Source organism: Capra hircus, chromosome 9, assembly GCF_001704415.2.
Source record: "Capra hircus breed San Clemente chromosome 9, ASM170441v1, whole genome shotgun sequence".
NCBI lineage: Eukaryota > Metazoa > Chordata > Mammalia > Artiodactyla > Bovidae > Capra > Capra hircus.
Genome location: NC_030816.1, coordinates 82,593,139 through 82,612,679, shown reverse-complemented (window position 1 = coordinate 82,612,679; position 19,541 = coordinate 82,593,139). Strand labels below are relative to the sequence as shown.

Here is a 19,541-nt window from a genome sequence, read left to right as displayed (position 1 = left end):
TGGAGCCATGGCTTAACACACAGAGAACCCCTCAGGGCAAAGTGTAAGACTTACTGATTCAGGATATTTAAGAAAGCTCTTTAATCATTAGCTACCTGCTGAGCTAGCTGAGCAGACTTCAGTGGCAGCGCAAAGAATACAGGCTTTATAGAATTTGTTCATGAAGGCCATCAAACAGACAGACACCAACAAAAAACCTAAGCTGAAGAGGTAGAGCAAGGATTTGATATCCAGAGTCACCACATTTTGACTCTTCTGAAATGTCTGGGTTTCAGCCAAAAAAATACAAGACATGCAAAAAATAAAATATGGCCTGTGCAGAAGAAAAAAAAAAAAACAGTTGATAGAAACTGTCCCTGAGAAAGTTCAAATTTTGAACCTACTTGACAGACATTAATTAGCAATTGTAAATATGTACAAAGAACTAAAGGAAACCATGTATAAATAAAGTATGAGAATGATTCTCACCAAAAATTGAACATCAAGAGATAGAAATCATAAAAAGGAACCAAATAGAAATTCTGGTGTTGAAAAATGTAACTGAAATGAACAATTAACCAGAGGGTCTCAGATGTGAACTGTTAGAAGAAAGAAGCCATGAAGTTAAATCAAACTGAGATTATCCACTCTGAAATGAAGAAAAATGAAAAGAGCCTCAGAGACCTGTGAGGCACTATAAGAATACCAGTAAGCACACAGTACAAATCCCAGAAGGAGGGGAAAAAAAGAACAAAAAGAACATCTGAAGAAACCATGGCTGAAAACGTCAATGGGATGCAAAAAAAAAAAGGTTAATATTTACACCCAAGAAGTTCAGTGAATTTCATGTATAATAAACTCAAAGAGATCCACAACTCCTAAGGGACAAAGACAGTTCTGAGACAGTGTTGGGGAGGGGGATATTCCGCCCCACCCATCTTGAGTTCTTCTGGCTGGTCTAATCATTAAATTGCCACAGGACAGATTAACAGGAGGAAAAAAAATCAATTGAATTTGTATGCACAGAGGTCTCATAGAAATAGGACCCCAAAAGTCACCAAAACAAATTGTTTGAGTATCATTTTTAGACAATTATTACAAATAATTATTTGTAAATGTTAACAAAACAAAGGGGCTTGTGCTTAGAGCAGCAAAGAAATGAAGTAACAGTATTTCTTCACACAGCTTAGCTTTGAATCCCTAACTGTGTTGTTAAGGATGCTTTCTACCCTCCTAGTGTAGGGAGGGTACCTTCTTCATATGGGAGATTTACTTCCCACTCTTAAGAAGTAAGGAGTTGGGGGCACAGTGGGTTTTTTTTTTCAACTGACTGTTTCTCAAGTAACTTTAATTCAAAATCATCAGTATACCACTGAGGCATATTTGGGTGCAGCATGCCTTGGGCCTCAACAGCAGTAAGACAAAAATAGCTCATCATATACAAAGACTCCTCAATATTAGCAACTTATTTTTATTCAGACACCATAGAGGTCAGAAGGCAATGAAATGATATACTCAAAAGTGCTAAAAGAAAAAGATGCTATTCAGGAATTTTATATCCAACAAAACTGTTCTTAAAAATGCAGGAGGAAGTAGGCAATCTGAATAAGCCTATATCTGTTCAGTTCAGTCACTCAGTCATGTCCAACTCTTTGCAACCCCATGAATCACAGCACGCCAGGCCTCCCTGTCCATCACCAACTCCCAGAGTTCACTCAAACTCAGGTCCATCGAGTCGGTGATTCCATCCAACCATCTCATCCTCTGTCGTCCCCTTCTCTTCCTGCCCCCAATCCCTCCCAGCATCAGGGTCTTTTCCAGTGAGTCAACTCTTCCTATGAGGTGGCCAAAGTATCAGAGTTTCAGCCTCAGCATCAGTCCTTCCAATGAACACCCAGGACCGATCTCCTTTAGGATGGACTGGTTGGATCTCCTTGCAGTCCAAGGGACTCTCAAGAGTCTTCTCCAACACCACAGTTCAAAAGCATCAATTCTTCGGCACTCAGCTTTCTTCACAGTCCAACTCTCACATCCATACACAACCACTGGAAAAACCATAGCCTTGACTAGACAGACCTTTGTTGGCAAAGTAATATCTCTGCTTTTCAATATGCTGTCTAGGTTGGTCATAACTTTCCTTCCAAGGAGTAAGCATCTTTTAATTTCATGGCTGCAATCACCATCTGTAGCCTTTATTAAATATATTGAATTAATAACCTTACAAAACAGAAAACACCAGGTCCACATGAGTTCTCTGGTGAATTCTACCGAACACCATTTAACAAATTATACCCGTTCTCTACAGTTTCTTTCACATGATAAAAATAGAAGGAATACTTCCTAACCTACTCTATAAGACCAACATTAAATATCAAAATTAGACATTGCAAGAAAATTATAGACCAGTATCTCTCGTGAACCTAGTTGGAAAAATCTACAGCAAAATACTAGGATATTGAATTCAACGATGTATAATAGAAATTATATACCATGACTTAGTAGATTTATCCCAGGAATGCCAGATTGGTTTAACATTTCAAATTCAATTAATGTAATCCATCACAGAAATAGGCTTAAAAAGAAATACCGCATGATCATATCAATAGATGCAGGAATAGCATTTGACAAAATTCAACACCCATTCATGATTTGGAAAAAGAAAAATCCCTTAGTAAGTAGAAATGAGGGTAATTTTATAAGGAATAGCTACCAAAAAAAAAAAAAAAAGACATGTTAGGGCTAACACCATGGTGACAAACTAGAAGCTTTCCCACTAGGATCAGTTATAAAGCAAGGATGTCCTCTCTGACCATTCCTTTTCAATATACTGAGTCCCAGGTAATGCAATAAAACAAGGAAATAACAAGTATATAGATTGACAATGAAGAAATAAAACTATTTGTTTGCAGATGACATGCTTGTCGCTGTAGAAAATCCCAAAGAATCACCAAAAAGATTCCTGAAACTAATAGTAAGGTGGCAGAATGGAAGATTAATATAAAAATCTATCACTTCCTATATATACCAGCAATTGACAGAGGAATTTAAAATGAAAATCACTAGCATTAGAACCTCCCCAAAATGAAATACTTAGTTATAAGTCTAACAAAATGTGTGTAAGATTTATATGAGGAAAACTACAAAACTGGTGAAAGAAATCAAACTAAGTGGAGAAACATTTCATGTTGATGAATAGGGGGACTCAAGATTGTCAAAATGTCAGTTCTTCCCAACTTGATCTATAGATTCAATGCAATCCCAATCAAAATCCCAGCTAATGAGCTTACAGATATCAACAAACTGATGATGTGGAGAGGCAAAAGACCCAGAAGAGCCAACACAGTATTGAAGGGTCAAAACAGTGGGCATTTTGCAAGGATTGGACCGTAAAGAAGGCTGAGCACCAAAGAACTGATGCTTTTGAACAGTGGTGCTGGGCAAGACTCTTGAGAGTCCCTTGGACAGCAAGGAGATCAAACCAGTCGATCCTAAAGGAAATCAGTCCTGGGTGTTCGTTGGAAGGACTGATGCTGAGGCTGAAACTCCGATACTTTGGCCACCTGATGTGAAGAGCCAACTCATTGGAAAAGACCCTGATGCTGGGAAAGATAGAAGGCAGGAGGAGAAAGGGACGACAGAGGATGAGATGGTTGCCATCACCAACTTGATGGACATGAGTTTGAGCAAGCTCCGGAAGGTGGTGATGGACAGGGAGGCCTGGCATGCTGTAGTTCATGGAGTCTCAAAGAGTCGGATATGACTGAGCGACTGAACAGCAGCAGCAAGCCAAGCACACTGGGAACAGCAGAGACCTCCCTCAGCCCTATAAAAGGCATTTAGGAAAACCCCACAGCTAACATCATGGCCTAATGTGAAAGACTGAATGCTTTTTCCCCCTAAGATCAGAAACAAAACAAAAATATCTATTGTTGCCATTTCTATTCAACATTGTACTGGAAGTTCTGGCAATGGCAATTTGGCAGGAAAAATAAATGCGTCTAACATCCAGATTGGAAAGGAAAAGTAAAACTCTCAACTGCAGAAGACAGTGTCTTGTGTATTCATTCATGCGTCCTCAGTCGTGTCTGACTCTTTGAGACCCCACAGACTGTAGCCTTCCAGGCTCCTCTGTCCATGGGATTTCCCAGGCATGACTATCAGAGTGGATTGGCATTTCCTCCTCCAGGGGATCTTCCCGACCCAGGGATCAAACCTGAATCTCCTACGTGTCTTGGCAGGTTGATTCTTCACCATGGTGCCACCTAGAAACTTTAAAATTGACAAAAAGAATACTAGAATTAACAGAGTTCAACAAGTTTTCAGCCTATAAAATCAATAGTATGCAAAAGTCAATTATATTTCTACATATTAACAGTTAACAGTCTGAAAGGGAATTAAAGTAATTTTATTTATAATAGCACCAAAAGGGATAAAATACTTAGTTCAGTTCAGTCACTCAGTCATGTCTGACTCTTTGCAACTCCATGAACCGCAGCACGCCAGTCCTCCCTGTCCGTCACCAGCTCCCAGAGTCCACCCAAACCCATGTCCATTGAGTCGGTGATGCCATCCAACTATCTCATCTTCTGTTGTCCCCTTCTGCCCTCAATCTTTCCCAGCATCAGAGTCTTTTCAAATGAGTCAGCTCTTCAAATCAGGTGGCCAAAGTATTGGAGTTTCAGCTTCAACAGCTGTCCTTCCAGTGAACACCTAGGACTGATCTCCTTTAGGATGGACTGTTTGGATAAAATACTTAAGTACTAACGATCAGAGAGGTGCAAAACTTACATAATGAAAGCAACAAAACTGATGAAATAAAGACGTAAATAGTGAGTTGGCCAAAAAGTTCATTCAGGTTTTTCCCAAACAACAACCCAATTTTAAAATCAGCAAAGGATTTGAATTTTTAAACAAATAGCTAATGAGCACATGAAATGTATTCCACATTATTAGTCAACAAGGAAATACAAATCAAAGTCAACATTATTACACTGCTTCATACCCACTACTAAGATGGTTAAAATCAAAGTCAGACAGTAGCAAAAGATGATGAGGATAAAGAGAAGTCGGAAAGAGAAATCTCATCCACTACTGATGGGATTGTAAGATGGTACAGCCACTTTGGAAAACAGTTTGGCAGTTTCTTAAAATGTTAAACATACAGTTACATAAGTCACTTCAGTTATTTCCAGTGAGACCCTATGGACTAGCACACCAGGCTCCGCTGTCCATGGGATTGTCCCAGCAAGAATACAATTACATGTTTATCCCACAATTCCACTCCTAGGTATTCCATTTCTCCACCCAAGAGAAATAAAAACACATCCATACAGAAATGTGTGCATGAATGTTCATAGCAACATTGTTCCCAAAGGCAAAAAATAGGAAGAATCTAAATACCCATCAAAGAATAAATAAAAACTAGTCTATCCTAACAATGCAATATAATTTGGCAATAAAAAGAATGAAGTGCTATTTATGTGCTATGACATGGATGAACCTTGAAAATAAATTATACTATGGAAAGAACCCAGTCATAAATCACATTATGTCAGTTTATTTACATGAAATGTCCAGGTGCCAGAGGCTGAAGAGGGTGTAACTGAAATACCTGCTAATGGGTATTAAGTAATGAAATGTTCTAAAATTTAAGTAGTGGTCATCGTTGCACTGATTTGTACACTTTAAAAGGATGGAAAAGCTTAGATTTAGCAGGATTAAGGTATAGTCGTGTGTGTGTGTATTATATGTACGTATAAAATCATATCAGAGACATTTTTTAAAACCTTAGACACCTCCCTAGTATAATCCTCTCTCCTTCACACTTCTCTTTTTTCTTTAATGGGATGTGGCTATCTAGGGTGGTGGGCATGACTTTGTAAAAATAATTTTATGTATTTGTTTTTGGCCGTGGTGGGTCTTCATTGCCGCAGAGGCTTTTGTCTAGTTGCAGTGAGTGGGGGCTACTCTAGTTGTGGTGCTCAGGCTTCTCATCGCTGCAGCTTTTCTTGGGGAACGCAGGCTCTAGGGCACACAGGCTTCGGTGGTTTCAGCCCCCAGGCTTGAGAGCACAGGCTCAGTAGTTGTGGCGCACAGACTTAAAGTCACTCCTCAGCATATGGGATCTTCCCAGATCAGGGATCGAACCCATGTCCCTGCATCAGCAGTCAGATTCTTTACAACCCTGAGCCACCAGAGAAGTCCCCTTCACACCTACTTCTTGACACATGGACTGCATTGCCCTTCCATTCTTAAACCTCCTACTGTTTTCAAACCCTTGCTTGGTAGTCTGGATTTTGTCTTCATCACTCCCCTGAAACTGGTCATTCGAAAGTCTCCAGTGACTTCTCAAGTTTCAGATCCAGACCTGCTTATCTCACTGACTTTCGCAGTAATTAACATTCCTCAGCCCTCCTGGGTGAAGCCGAAGCTGTCTCTCCAAAGCTGTCTGTGTCTTGGTCTGTCCCATGTGCTCTTCTTCCTTACTTTCTCTGCTGGTAGTCAGCGTTCTCCCTTAGTAGTCAGGTTCTCTTCTTCCTTACTTTCTCTCTCACTTAGTGCTTGGAAACCGCACCCCCCACCCCGAGGTCATCTCATCATTGCCCACTACTCAACGCCCCCACACTCTGGTGAGACTCAGCCCTGGGCTCTAAATCTGTTATCTCTAACCATCTCTGGACCGCTCTGTCCAGAACTATGAAGAGCCTCAGATTTTATCTACTTTCAAGTTAAGTTAGCCTCCAGAGATTCATGAGTGCCGGTAAATTTTGACGTAAGACTCCTGAGTCAGAGACATGGGGTTATGTGTAACTCACCGCGGTAGCAGTACCCAGAATATCAGCATTTTTGTGCTGGTTCTGGAGCCCTTGTTGCGTCAAGGCAAAGTGAAGACCAGACGGAACTTGCCCATGCAATGAGTGGCCGTAGGGGAGAGGAACCCTGAGCTCAGAGAGCTCCAGTCTTTCGTAGTGGGCAGCAAGCATGCCTGCTCTTGGCTCCAGAGGGAGACACTGTCTTTTTCTTCAGAGATTATTCAGGTTTTCGTCAAAGACTGTTTGCTATACAAACATCCCTGAAAAGAAAGTATGAGACAAAGGGCAGTTCATGCCTTGCTGTCAAGATGGGCAGAAACCCTTGGAGAGTTGTTTCAAGTTTCAATTTGCTATCACACTGGCGTCTCAAATTCGAGACATCGTTAAACAAATCCAACATCATTTTCTGAACTGTTTCCTTTCTGTCTTCACTATATTGAATTAATAGTGCTACCCACCATTGATTTCCTGACTTCCATGCATCAATATGGGCTTAAAGCTGAAAAAAATACTTGTAAAAGAAATGCAAAAATCTCGATGGCTTAAGCACAACAAAACTTTATGTTACGCTCATGTAAAACCCAGTTCAGATGTTCCTGGGATGGTGACTCTCCTGAGAACCTCCCTAGCAAAAAAATATATATATATCCAGGCTGTTCCTGTCTTGTGGCCCCGTGATCCTGTGGGTTCAGGGTCTCCTTGGCTTAATCGTACATGAAGTCCTTCGATTCAGCAAGATTTCCTGTTCTGTCATCTTCTAGACCATTGCAACCTCCTGCCTCCAGTCTTACCGTCTCTCACTTTTACTCTGGCAGTCCATCAGAACTTTAGATCTGATTGTATCACTTTCCTCCTGAAAATCCTTCATTGTCTTACCACTGTGTACAAAGTGTAAAGTCCAGACTCCTTAATAGAGGTGAAGGCTCTCTGTGATCTGGCCCTGACTGTCCAGGCACGTTTCCTGTGACTCTCGTACACGTACCCTTTGTTCTCAGCAAACCGAATTACTAACGGTTTCCTGATTTTTATTTCCTCTGGTTGGCTTCTCTGCTTTTGCACCTGTTGTTCGTCTTGCCTATGAACCTCCTCCAACCACTGCACCACACATACACAGACACACACACACAGACACACCATTTGCGTTTAGCAAACTTCTCATCCTTCAGTTCTCAGCTAAAATGTTCCCGCTTGGCCTTCCTTGGGATGCCAGTGGTAGCGCACGTACCAGGCCTGAATAGTACCCATGGGAGGAAACCTTAGGAGCAGGGACGAGCCACTTCCCCATTCCCCATCACAGTGGGGTTGGGCAGGGGTCACTGACTGGGGCTGAGCAGAGTATTTGACTCCAGGAGAGAAGCCTCAGCCCTGTGTCATGATGTGCCAATGATCAGCTGCACAACAGGGTGAGTCCCAGGCCCTCCTCTAGCATGGTCAGGGTCTAGGAACCAGGCGTGGTAATGGCAGCTGAGTAACGGGGGGGACCCGTGATTTCCAGCTCTGATCTGCCACTCAGCATTCCATCAGGCCTGACTACACAGCCTTAAGCACTCGGCGATGATCCATTTCCTTACAGCAGATGGAAGGCCCCAGTGGTCCCGTTCCATGGAAAGGCAGCTCCAGCTCTGAAAGGCCAGTGCTGCCGAGGGGGCATGTTGACCCCTACTTCACGGTCCACCTTCCTTCATCCAAAGGCTGTCCCGCTCCTTGTTCCGTCAGTAGGCAGTGAGCAGTGCGTGCATGCTCAGTCGTGTCTGGTTCTTTGCAACTCCATGGACTGTAGCCCGCCAGGCTCCTCTGTCCATGGGATTTTTCCAGGCAAGAATGCTGGAGTGGGTTGTCATTTCCTGCTCCAGGGGATCCTCCCAACCCAGGGATCGGACCCACATCTCCCGCATTGGCAGAAGATTCTTTACTGCTAAGCTACCTGGGAAGCCCTGTTCCATCTCATACCCTTTCTCCGATGGGGGCTTCCCTCGTAGCTCAGTTGGTAAAGAATCTGACTGCAATGCAGGAGACCCCGGTTTGATCCCCGGGTCAGGAAGATCCGCTGGAGAAGGGATAGGCTACCCACTCCAGTATTCTTGGGCTTCCCTTGTGGCTCAGCTAGTAAAGAATCTGCGTGCAATGTGGGAGACCTGGGTTCAATCCCTGAGTCAGGAAGATCTGGAGAAGGGAAAGGCTACCCACCCCAGTATTCTGGCCTGGAAAATTCCACGAACTATATAGTCCATGGGGTCTCAAAGAGTCAGACACGACTGAGCGACCTTCACTTTCACTTTTCACCCATAAGGACCAAGAGGCCAGTCCTTGACGGGCTCTGAAGAGACATTGCAGAACAGACTAGCGGCCGTCAGATCCGATCCAGGGAAAAGAGGTCACAGGATCAGAGCCAGCATCATGGGTGTGGCCCTGTGTCCTACAGGTTTTATGTGGCTCAAGCTTGATTTAATGTCCTGTTGTCACTATCTTGAAATTTTTAATAATTTTTGAACAAGGACCCCACAGTTTTATTTTGCGCAAGCCCACAAATTGATGTAGCCAGGCCTATCATTGTAAACAACCATCCTTCTCATCCGTGTATATGAGAGACAGACTCTTCTAACTCACCATCCGTGTTGAACCACATACAACAGGATGTACTGGCGAGCCAGCAAAAAGTCAGGCATGGTCCTCTTATCTAGATCCCCCCTGGCCAAGGAGGCAGGCCAGTCTGCTGAATCTCTGTGCCTTGGGAAATCTCACTGGCTCTTTCACCAAGCACAGCTGACAGACCGGTATCATTGTCGGTTCAGTTACCCCCAGCCAAGAATGAAGCCACTTGAGAAATTGTGTCTCCGAGCTCCCTCCAGCCTATTCCGGCATCCCAGGAAGATAGCTCACTCACCCTGGAGCTGAAGAATGACAGTCTGGATGATGCCACGTGTGGTCCCGGGGGTCAGTCGGTCAGGGGCCGCTTTCCCCAGCAGCGATCACAGCGATGCCGAGAGGACAGACACCACGGTCGGCAGCATTGCTCTCCAGTACCCTCCGTGGCACCACTGTCTTCCTGGCAGATGGAGCCTGGCCTGCTCAGCCCCAGGAGCTAAGGTCCATTGCTGGTGGTAGTCCTACCTCAGACCTATCCCCAGTTACACAGCATTACGCCTGTTCATCGGCCAGTTTCTACCACCAGACTGAGCTGCCCGAGGACTGAGATGTGCTTTGTGTTTGAATTTTCATTGTCCACCTTGGCATCAACCAGTATCCACCGCATGAAAAAAGCCAAGCCAGCATTCGTCTGGCTTAAACTTAAACAAAGCTATTACATCAAGCTCAGTTCATTTCATTGTTTTCTGTGGTTTTCTGACCCCCTGGTTTGCCAGTAGCTACTCTTATAGTTTACCTCCACGCAGCTGTCATGCTTGCAGTGTACAAACAGTGCTTGCCCAAATAACCCGTGCCTTCTTCGCTTTTCCATGTAGCTAGTGATATTTTTGTTATCAACCTAGTTTTCATGCCTCCTGTGACTTTGGTTTTTTTCCCCTGAATTTCTAGTATCTGATCTCTTTTTTAAATAAGATGAATCATTAAAATGTACTATTTCAGTTGCTGTTACTAACATCACCTCAGAAACTCATTTCAGAAGTAATTTTGGTGGTTAAGTTAATTAAGCACCTCATTTTTGTCAGTTACCTTGTTGGATAAAACTAAGGAGTTCAGTGCTTTAAAGGTAAACTGAAGCATCCACGTGGTTGGGTGTCTGTGTTCTCTGTAATACAGTCACCCCGCAGGATGGAGAACAGGGTCCTTTCTCAGCGGTTCAGCTGAAGCCACTGAGGAGGAGGCAGGAGGCGCCCAGTGCAGGGCTCAGAGGGGCTGCCACCGCCCTTCAAGGTTGCAGGGAGCCAAGTACCTCAGAGGGAGGCTCCTGTGGGGGCGACGGGTGCACTGTGTGGTGTCTAGGCAGTAAAGACACTCCCAGGGAACCACGTAGGAGTTTGACGTGTGATCCCCAGAGCTGGAGTTAATTGCCTCTGAAGCATTTATGAACTGTGGTGCTTTTGAACTGTGGTGTTGGAGAAGACTCTTGAGAGTCCCTTGGACTGCAAGGAGATCCAACCAGTCCATCCTAAAGGAAATCAACCCTGAATATAATTCATTGGAAGGACTGACGCTGAAGCTGAAGCTCCAATACTCTGGCCACCTGATGGGAAGAACTGACTCACTGGAAAAGTCCCTGATGCTGGGAAAGACTGAAGGTGGGAGGAGAAGGGGATGACAGCGGATGAGATGGTTGGATGGCATCACCAACTGGATGGACATGAGTTTCAGCAAGCTTCAGGAGTTGGTGATGGACAGGGAAGCCTGGTGTGCTACTCCTCCATGGGGTTGCAAAGAGTTGGACATGACTGAGCGACTGAACTGAGCTGAAGAGTTTGTAGCAGACTTTAAAGAAGTGTCACCAAATAATAAAGAATGGATTTACATAGCCTGTCAGAAATGACAGGTGCGTTCAGAGTCCCTTCAGGACATTTCAGGGCAGGACCTACCTGCCCCTTGTGCCCATCCGCCCTACTTATCAACAGCCCGGTGACTTGAGCATCCAGTGGGTGAAAGTGCCAGCCGGTGCCTCAGGTGGCACTTCCCTACCATCCCTTAGAGCCTCCCTGGTGGCTGAGGTCAGCGCACACAATTTTTCATCAGTGTGTAGGTCACAGGAACCGCAGCCACCTCCCTCTTGGGGTCTTTGAGGAACTCCCAAAAGCTCTTTTTGAAAGAAAGAGCCACGGTCTTACACTCATGGTCCAGGGGCCCCCTTATGGCAGCTGCCTGCCTTGGCAGGGCCGCCCTCGCCCTGACCCAGCTCTGAGGGGTCAGAAACAGGCATTCATGGCAAGTTGGGGAAATTGGGAAAAGAGAGGAAGAGCCTGGCACACCAGCCCCAGCCCTCTGCCACCCCACCGCAGAATACCAAACCTAAAGCTGGCTGAGTCTCAGAAGGGAAAGAGCTTCCTCCCAGATGAGAGTTGGACACAACTTAGCGTTGAACAACAGCAAGACTCAATTATTAAACTTTCTTAAACTTTTATTTCTTGGATTTTTTTTTTTTTTTTTTTTTTTTTTTTTTGCTGCACCAGGACTTAGTTGTGACATGTAGGCTCTTAGTTCCCTGACCAGGGTTTGAACCCAGGCCCCCTGCATTGGGAGCTCGGAATCTTCACCTCTGTACCACCAAAGTGAAAGTCACTCAGTCACGTTGGACTCTCTGCCACCCCATGGCCTGTAGAGTCCATGGAATTCTCCAGGCCAGAATACTAGAGTGGGTACTCTTTCCCTTCTCCATGGGATCTTCCCAACCCAGGGATCAAACCCAGGGCTCCACATTGCAGGTGGATTCTTCACCAGCTGAGCCATAAGGGAATACTGGAGTGGGTAGCCTATCTCTTCTCCGGGGAGCTTCCTGACCCAGGAATCAAACCAGAACTGAGCTATCAGGGAAGCCCTTGGGAAGTCCCAATTGTTAATTATTCTGGAGGTTTAAGTATATTAAGAGTGACCAGAAAAGGTCTAAAATGTGCCCAAGATTTCATCCAAGAAGCTTTTCACACAAGAGTCCCCAGCGTGGGCTTAACCAGCCAGTGGAAGGAGAATGAGCTTGTGTTCTGCCTGCCCCGCCTCGAGACCAGCTTGCTCAATAATCCGCTTACACTGTGTAGGAGTAGAAGGTATTCATTACCTGCTATGAAGGTCAACTTCTCAGACACTGCCACCCTGTATAGATTCTTTTGTTCTATTCCACAATCATTTATCTTTCTCTAAACGTAATACAGAGGGAATGCAAACACACACGTTTATAGCCGATCGCGTTTCTAAGCAGACGTAAACCAGGTTGCCATCTCGCCTTGGTAAATTGGGTAGTTTACCAAGGGTTTACCCTGCCGGCAGGGTTTCGGCAGGTGCCTGAATTGTAAGGGAAGCCACTGTAATCAGTAGAAGGTATCAGGTAGTGACTTCACATCTTTTATTCTGATTCCTTTAGGAAGAGTTCTTTTAAAAGTTTTTTTGTAATGACAGAATCCATACCATGTTGCACAATGCTGAACTGAATCAACCTTTTTGAGAGAGCTCAAAAAAGCTCTTGATATTTATCTTCAAAGAGATATATCCAGTTACCTGTGGGGTTTTTTTTTTAAGTCTATCAGAAAATTTAAATGGAGTTTAAAAAAACTTTTTTGACATATACTTGATTTACTATGTTGTGTTTCAGGTGTACAACAAAATGATTAAGTTATGCATGTATACATGTGTTCTTTTATTACGTTCTCTTCCATTATAGCTAATTGCAAGATATTGAGTGTAGTTCCCTGTTCTGTACAGTAGGTCCTTGTTGGTTATCTGTTTTGTATGTAGTAGTGTGTATATTTTAATCCCAAACTCCTGATTTATCTTTGCCCATCTCCTTTGGCGACCACAAGTTTGTTCTATGAGTCTGTTTCCGCTTCATAGACAGGTTCATTTGTGACACATTTTAGATTTCCATAGGAGTCATATCAGATGAGACTTGTGTTTCTCTCTGACTTACTGCACTTATATGATAATTTCTAGGTCTATCCATGTAGCCACAAATGGCATTCTTTCATTGTTTTTGTGGCTGAGTATGCAGGTCAGAAAGCAACAGTTAGACCTGGACATGGAACAGCAGACTGGTTCCACATCAGAAAAGGAGTACGTCAAGGTTGTATATTGTCACCCTGCTTATTTAACTTATATGCAGAGTACATCATGAGAAACACTGCACTGGAAGAAACAGAAGCTGGAATCAAGATTGCCAGGAGAAATATCAATCACCTCAGATATGCAGATGACACCACCCTTATGGCAGAAAGTGAAGAGGAACTAAAAAGCCTCCTGATGAAAATTCAGAAAACGAAGATCATAGCATCCAGTCCCATCATTTCATGGCAAATAGATGGGGAAACAGTAGAAACAGTGAGAGACTTTATTTTGGGGGGCTCCAAAATCACTGCAGATGGTGACTGCAGCCATGAAATTAAAAGACGCTTACTCCTTGGAAGAAAAGTTATGAGCAACCTAGATAGCATATTCAAAAGCAGAGACATTACTTTGCCGACTAAGTTCCATCTAGTCAAGGCTATGGTTTTCCCAGTGGTCATGTATGGATGTGAGAGTTGGACTGTGAAGAAGGCTGAGCACCGAAGAATTGATGCTTTTGAACTGTGGTGCTGGAGAAGATTCTTGAGAGTCCCTTGGACTACAAGGAGATCCAACCAGTCCATTCTGAAGGAGATCAGCCCTGGGATTTCTTTGGAGGGAATGATGCCAAAGCTGAAACTCCAGTACTTTGGCCACGTCATGCGAAGAGTTGACTCATTGGAAAAGACTCTGATGCTGGGAGGGATTGGGGGCAGGAGGAGAAGGGGACGACTGAGGATGAGATGGCTGGATGGCATCACGGGCTCGATGGATGTGAGTCAAGTGAACTCCGGGAGTTGGAGATGGACAGGGAGGCCCAGCATGCTGCAATTCATGGGGTTTCAGAGAGTCGGACACAACTGAGCGACTGAACTGAACTGAGCTGAATGTTCCGTTGTGTATATGTTCCACTTCTCTATCCACTCATCTGTCGATGGACATCTAGGTTGTCTCCATGTCTTGGCTATCATAATTAGTGCAAAAACAGAGGTGCACATATCTTTTCAAATTATAGTTTTTTCCGAATATATGCCCAGGAGTGGGACTGCTAGATCATATGGCAATTCTATTTTTAGTTTTTTGAAACAACTTCATACTGTTATCTACCGATTGACATTCCCACCAATAGGATAGGAGGGTTCCCTTTTCTCCACAATCTCCCCAGCATTTGTTGTTTGTAGACTTTTTAGTGACGGCCATCCTGAGTGGTGCGAGGGGGTGCCTCACTGTAGTTTCAATTTGCATTTCTCTAGTAATTAGCAGTATTGAGCAGAGTCAGAGAAGTGATGTGGCAATGGAAGTAGTGATGAGTGGCCACAAGCCAAGGAATGTGAACAGCCTCTAAAAGCTGGGACAAAAAAATTGCTTCTGTGGAGCCTCCAGTAGGAACTAGCCCTGCCGATGCCTCAGAACTGAGATAACGTGTGCTGTTCTGGAGTTGCTACGTGGTCATCTGTTACGGCAGCAATAGGAAGCAAATACACTCAATAAATGTCGTTAGTGGAAGAGCAGTCAGATGAGCAAATTTTCAGAATTCCTCACACTGCAGAGGTGGCTTGAGTAAACTGTCTAAAAGCCAAGACAAACCTGTGCTTCAGAGTGCACTGGTAATTGACATGCCTGCTGTCCTGCTGTCAGTGATGGCATAATGCTGGCCACCATCAAGTCCTCTCCAGGAGAATTTTGTGCACTTAGGACACTTTTTATTTTTCGCATTTTGTCAGATTCATAGGATGCCTTTTCTTTTGCCACATTCAATCACTATGGAAGAACTCGACCCATTATAATGTAGAAAATGCTGGATGCCAGCAAGCACCAGGTCAGTGGTTTCTCCCTGGGCCATCCCAAGTCATCCAGACAGCCTTGCAGGCAGTGAGTGGGTGCTCAGTAGGTATCCGTTGAATAAACGAGCAGTACGAGGCCCCATCAGGAGCACTGGCTCTTGTCCGGGCCCCTGCTTGGTGGCCGTGGAAGGGGAAAGCCCTTCAGGTCTCTCTTCTCACTCTCTTCATCTGTCCACCAGGGGCTTCGGCTGGATGATCTATCAAAGCCTCTTCTGAATTGCTGATGACTGTGAAATGCCAGCATCACACTCACTTACGTCACATCTCATTTACTCCTCAAAGGCAGTGGTGGATGGAAAAGAACTATCTCAAAAATCCTCCACCACTTCCATCACGATCCTCCCGCCAGCGCCCACTTTTAAAGTCAGTACAAATGTCATCTCCCTGGAGCCTCCTGAACATTCTCCAAGGAGCCTTTTCTGGAAGGGTTGGACGAGCTGTGCAGCAGGGCTCCAGCCACAGCATCAGTTCAGTTCAGTTCAGTCGCTCAGTCATGTCCGACTCTGCGACCCCATGAATCGCAGCACGCCGGGCCTCCCTGTCCATCACCAACTCCCGGAGTTCACCCAAACTCATGTCCATCGAGTCAGTGATGCCATCCAACCATCTCATCCTCTGTCATCCCCTTCACCTCCTGCCCCCAATCCCTCCCAGCATCAGAGTCTTTTCCAGTGAGTCAGCTCTTTGCATGAGGTGGCCAAGTATTGGAGTTTCAGCTTCAGCATCAGTCCTTTCAATGAATATTCAGGACTGATCTCCTTTAGGATGGACTGGTTGGATCTCCCTGCAGTCCAAGGGACTCTCAAGAGTCTTCTCCAACACCATAGTTCAAAAGCATCAATTCTTCAGCACTCAGCTTTCTTCACAGTCGACTCCTGGCTGCTGCAGTCATAGACATTTGTAACAGACATTTAAGGGCGCCAAGTGCTTCGAGAAAAAGACAGCCAAGAGCATGTGAGGCTTTGTCAGCACGGAGACTAAGAGCTGGTGGGTAAGACTCAGAGCCACGCTGAGCTCCCCGCACTGAGCATGGAGCTGCAACCCCCCGCTGCCCCAGACCCAGTGAGCCCTGTCATTGTTCCCTTGATCCAGGGGGAAGACCACTGATGCTGAGGAATTTGGCCGGGACTCACACCCAGCCAGCTGGCTCCAAAGGCCCCCTCCCCCACACTGCCTCCACTAAGCTGGGCAGTTCCAGCTCCACAGTTAACCATGTAAGTGAATTAGCAGATAGGAGGCTACTTCTAGAACCTCAGTTTACGCGCTGACTTTCCAGAGAGACCTGATGTTGCTTTTTGAAAAAAAGGTACATTAGCAGCTGCATCTTCAGATTAATCCAGTGCTACTTTTCTGGCCATATTTAGACCATATAGAAGCTCAAAAAGTTTGCATCACTTTAAAAAAGTGACTGTCTTCACATTGCACACAGGATTTACTTAATGACAGAGCTAGTTCCACGTAAACGAAGACAATGGAGTAACAGTTTACATGACACTGAAATCGCGTAGTCTTCCGAGAAGTCAGGAGGGAACAGTTACTGTGCGTGCTGCTGCTTTTCTTCTTTTCCTTTTTGGAGTGTCCGGTGAGTTGCTATGCATGGGGTTTTTTTCCCTAGAGATATTTGTGAACAAACATGCCCCCAATTCTAATGAAAAGTTATTGTTTCTTTTTTTTTTAAGGTTCAGGCTCCCCTTCTTCAGTTACTACGGACAACAAAATATCCCTGAAATGAAATGACTCATCTTACTTCTAGTCAATTTTTCAAAAATCTTACTTCTTCTATTTAGGAAAATTTTAAAAAGTTTAATGGCAAACAAAAGCTGTCTAAGGCACCTTAAGAACAGACTATACAGAGGACTTATAAATACACAAGTTTGTTCTTTTCTAATACTTTTTCTTTCTTGTGTTGTGTGCATGCTAAAATGATTCCTAACAAGGTAAGTGAAATATGTTTAGGTGGTATAGCTACATAAATTATAAGATAATTTCAGTAGATCTAGAGATTACAGTGTTATAGATGCTTCAGCGTTATTCATGTATAAAGTGTTGGTCTTTCCTTTAATAACGTTCATGTAAATTCTTAAAGCATCATGCATTGCTTTCTGTCGGGGGCCGTGTCAGCTAACAGTCTCCTCTGGACTCTGTCATTTGGGTCATGCTTCCTTCTCCTGAAAAATGGGTCCCATGGAAAATCATATTGTTGGACGAGGGTTCTGGGTTTTTTCAATGAGAGAACTGTCTTATATTAAGTGTGATTTTTATGTATTTGTATGTAATATGTGTATGTAATTTCACAGATCTTTATCCAAGATCACTCTTCATCCTTTGCATCAAGAAGATTTTGGCCACAACATTTTGAATCATCTGTTTTCATTTTTTGGATGGAGGAAGAAGGGATAAATGAAAATATGAGCATTTCTATTTTGTGGTTGATTCATCTTTTCAATATAAATTATTCATAAAACCCTTTTCTTAACGCTGTTGTTTTCTCTAGTGAGTCAGAAAAAAAACAGAAACCACTGTCTACTCCTTTCCCCTGTAAACAAAAAGCCAACATAAAAAGATAGGATTCAATAAGAAAAGGCATAAGTATGGCCTGTCAGACAGATGACAGCTTATTTGTAGAATGATCAGAGAAGATTCAGCTGCACATTTGAAGGAAGAATTGAGTGTGCACGGCTGTACCACGGGGAGAAAACAGAGTTAATCTTTCTACTGTGTCATTTATTTATTCAGCAAATATTTATCCAGTCCCTACTGTGTATCAGGCTCTTTCTTTGTGATGAGGAACACAATGGTGAGCAATCAGAGAAAGTGGCTACCCCAACTCTTGAATCTCCTGGAAAAATCTGTCCACGCCCCACCAACCCCCGCCTCTATCAGCAACGCCACCAGCCCCACTATGATCATTCTGAGATACACCTCAAAGCACGTTTTCAAACAGCACTTTCTTCAGTGAATGTACATTGTGATTCAGCTGGTCTGGGTGGGGTCTGGGTATCATTTTTTTTTAAAGCTCCCCAAAGTTAGTGGGATGTATAGCCACATGCCCTGCTGAAAAGTTGAAAACCTCTCCCCATTGTTTCTTCCCTGGGTTCTTGCCTCAGCGGTGGTTTCTTTAGTCTCATTTGACCCAGAATATACTTCCCAATGTTCCAGAAAAAGTAGGGTTGGAGCCAGTGAATTATGGCATGACTAGACCCCCACCATGTCGGCCAGCCTGTCAGCCCCCAGGAACAGCAGCTGAGGGGGGCGAGGGGTGTGGGCCATAATCACAGTGCTGCCGGGATACAGCTATCATTGACCCCAGCCGCCCTCCTGAGCCACCTGGTATGTAGTTCGGTTAGAAGCGTGGGTGAGAGTCCAGACCCGCTGGGGGGAAATGCCAAAAATCTGTCCGTCTTATAATTAAATGAGCATAACCAAATTGTATCCTGCTTACTTTGGTGAGTGGCAAAAGCAACTTATAAAATTATGTAAAAACCATCTATTGCCTTTTACTCAGAAATTTAGGCAGTATCTAGGTATCTGGTATCTAGGTTTAAAGAACATAGGGATTTATGTTCAGGGACTATTGGCCAGAGTGAATACTACAATATTAAAATAGCATTATATAATAAAAACCAATGAAGTAGTAACATTTCAAGTTTAAATCAGGGTTATCCGTTTTAATTGATCAGTTACTTGGTGTGATTACACACACACACACACACACACAGTGCTTTCATGTCCTGTAACTATCTTTGGTTGACAATATAATTTAATTAACGGTGGCTTATGGTTTAGGTTGATGATATAACGTAAGCTGTGATAAACTTCGAAAGGTGGGAAAGCTTCACAGTAAGCGTAATGTGGTCTCAAAATCCTGACGTGTAACTCATCGACTGAAAACTTCGTATCATGTTCTCTTAAAGCTGATCCATAAGCCCCAGGACATACCCCACACAGCATGTGAAGTGAAATGAAAGTCACAGAGTCGTGTCCAGCTCTTTGGGACCCCATGGACTATCCAGTCCATGGAATTCTCCAGGCCAGAGTACTGGAGTGGGTACCCTTCCCTTCTCCAGGGGATCTTCCAAACCCAGGGATCAAATCCAGGTCTCCCACACTGCAGGCAGATTCTTTACCAGGTAAGCCACAAGGGAAGCCCAAGAATACTGGAGTGGGTATCCTATCCCTTCTCCAGTGGATCTTCCCGACCCAGGGATCGAAC

General features: G+C 44.1%; 1 protein-coding gene across 5 annotated transcripts in view; it reads left to right on the top strand.

Moving 5' to 3' along the window:
- The window catches only part of RSPH3 (radial spoke 3 homolog), a 38,814-nt gene extending 20,857 nt beyond the window's left edge, over positions 1–17,957 (top strand). The window contains exons 9-10 of one of the 5 annotated variants that reach the window (XR_001918562.1): positions 16,758–16,910; positions 17,008–17,941. The gene's annotated coding sequence lies outside the window, so the exon portion shown is untranslated. Of the gene's footprint in view, positions 1–15,610; positions 15,860–16,757 lie in introns of those variants that run through there. The other 4 variants (XR_001296111.2, XR_001918564.1, XR_001918561.1 and 1 more) reach the window with 4 other exon arrangements.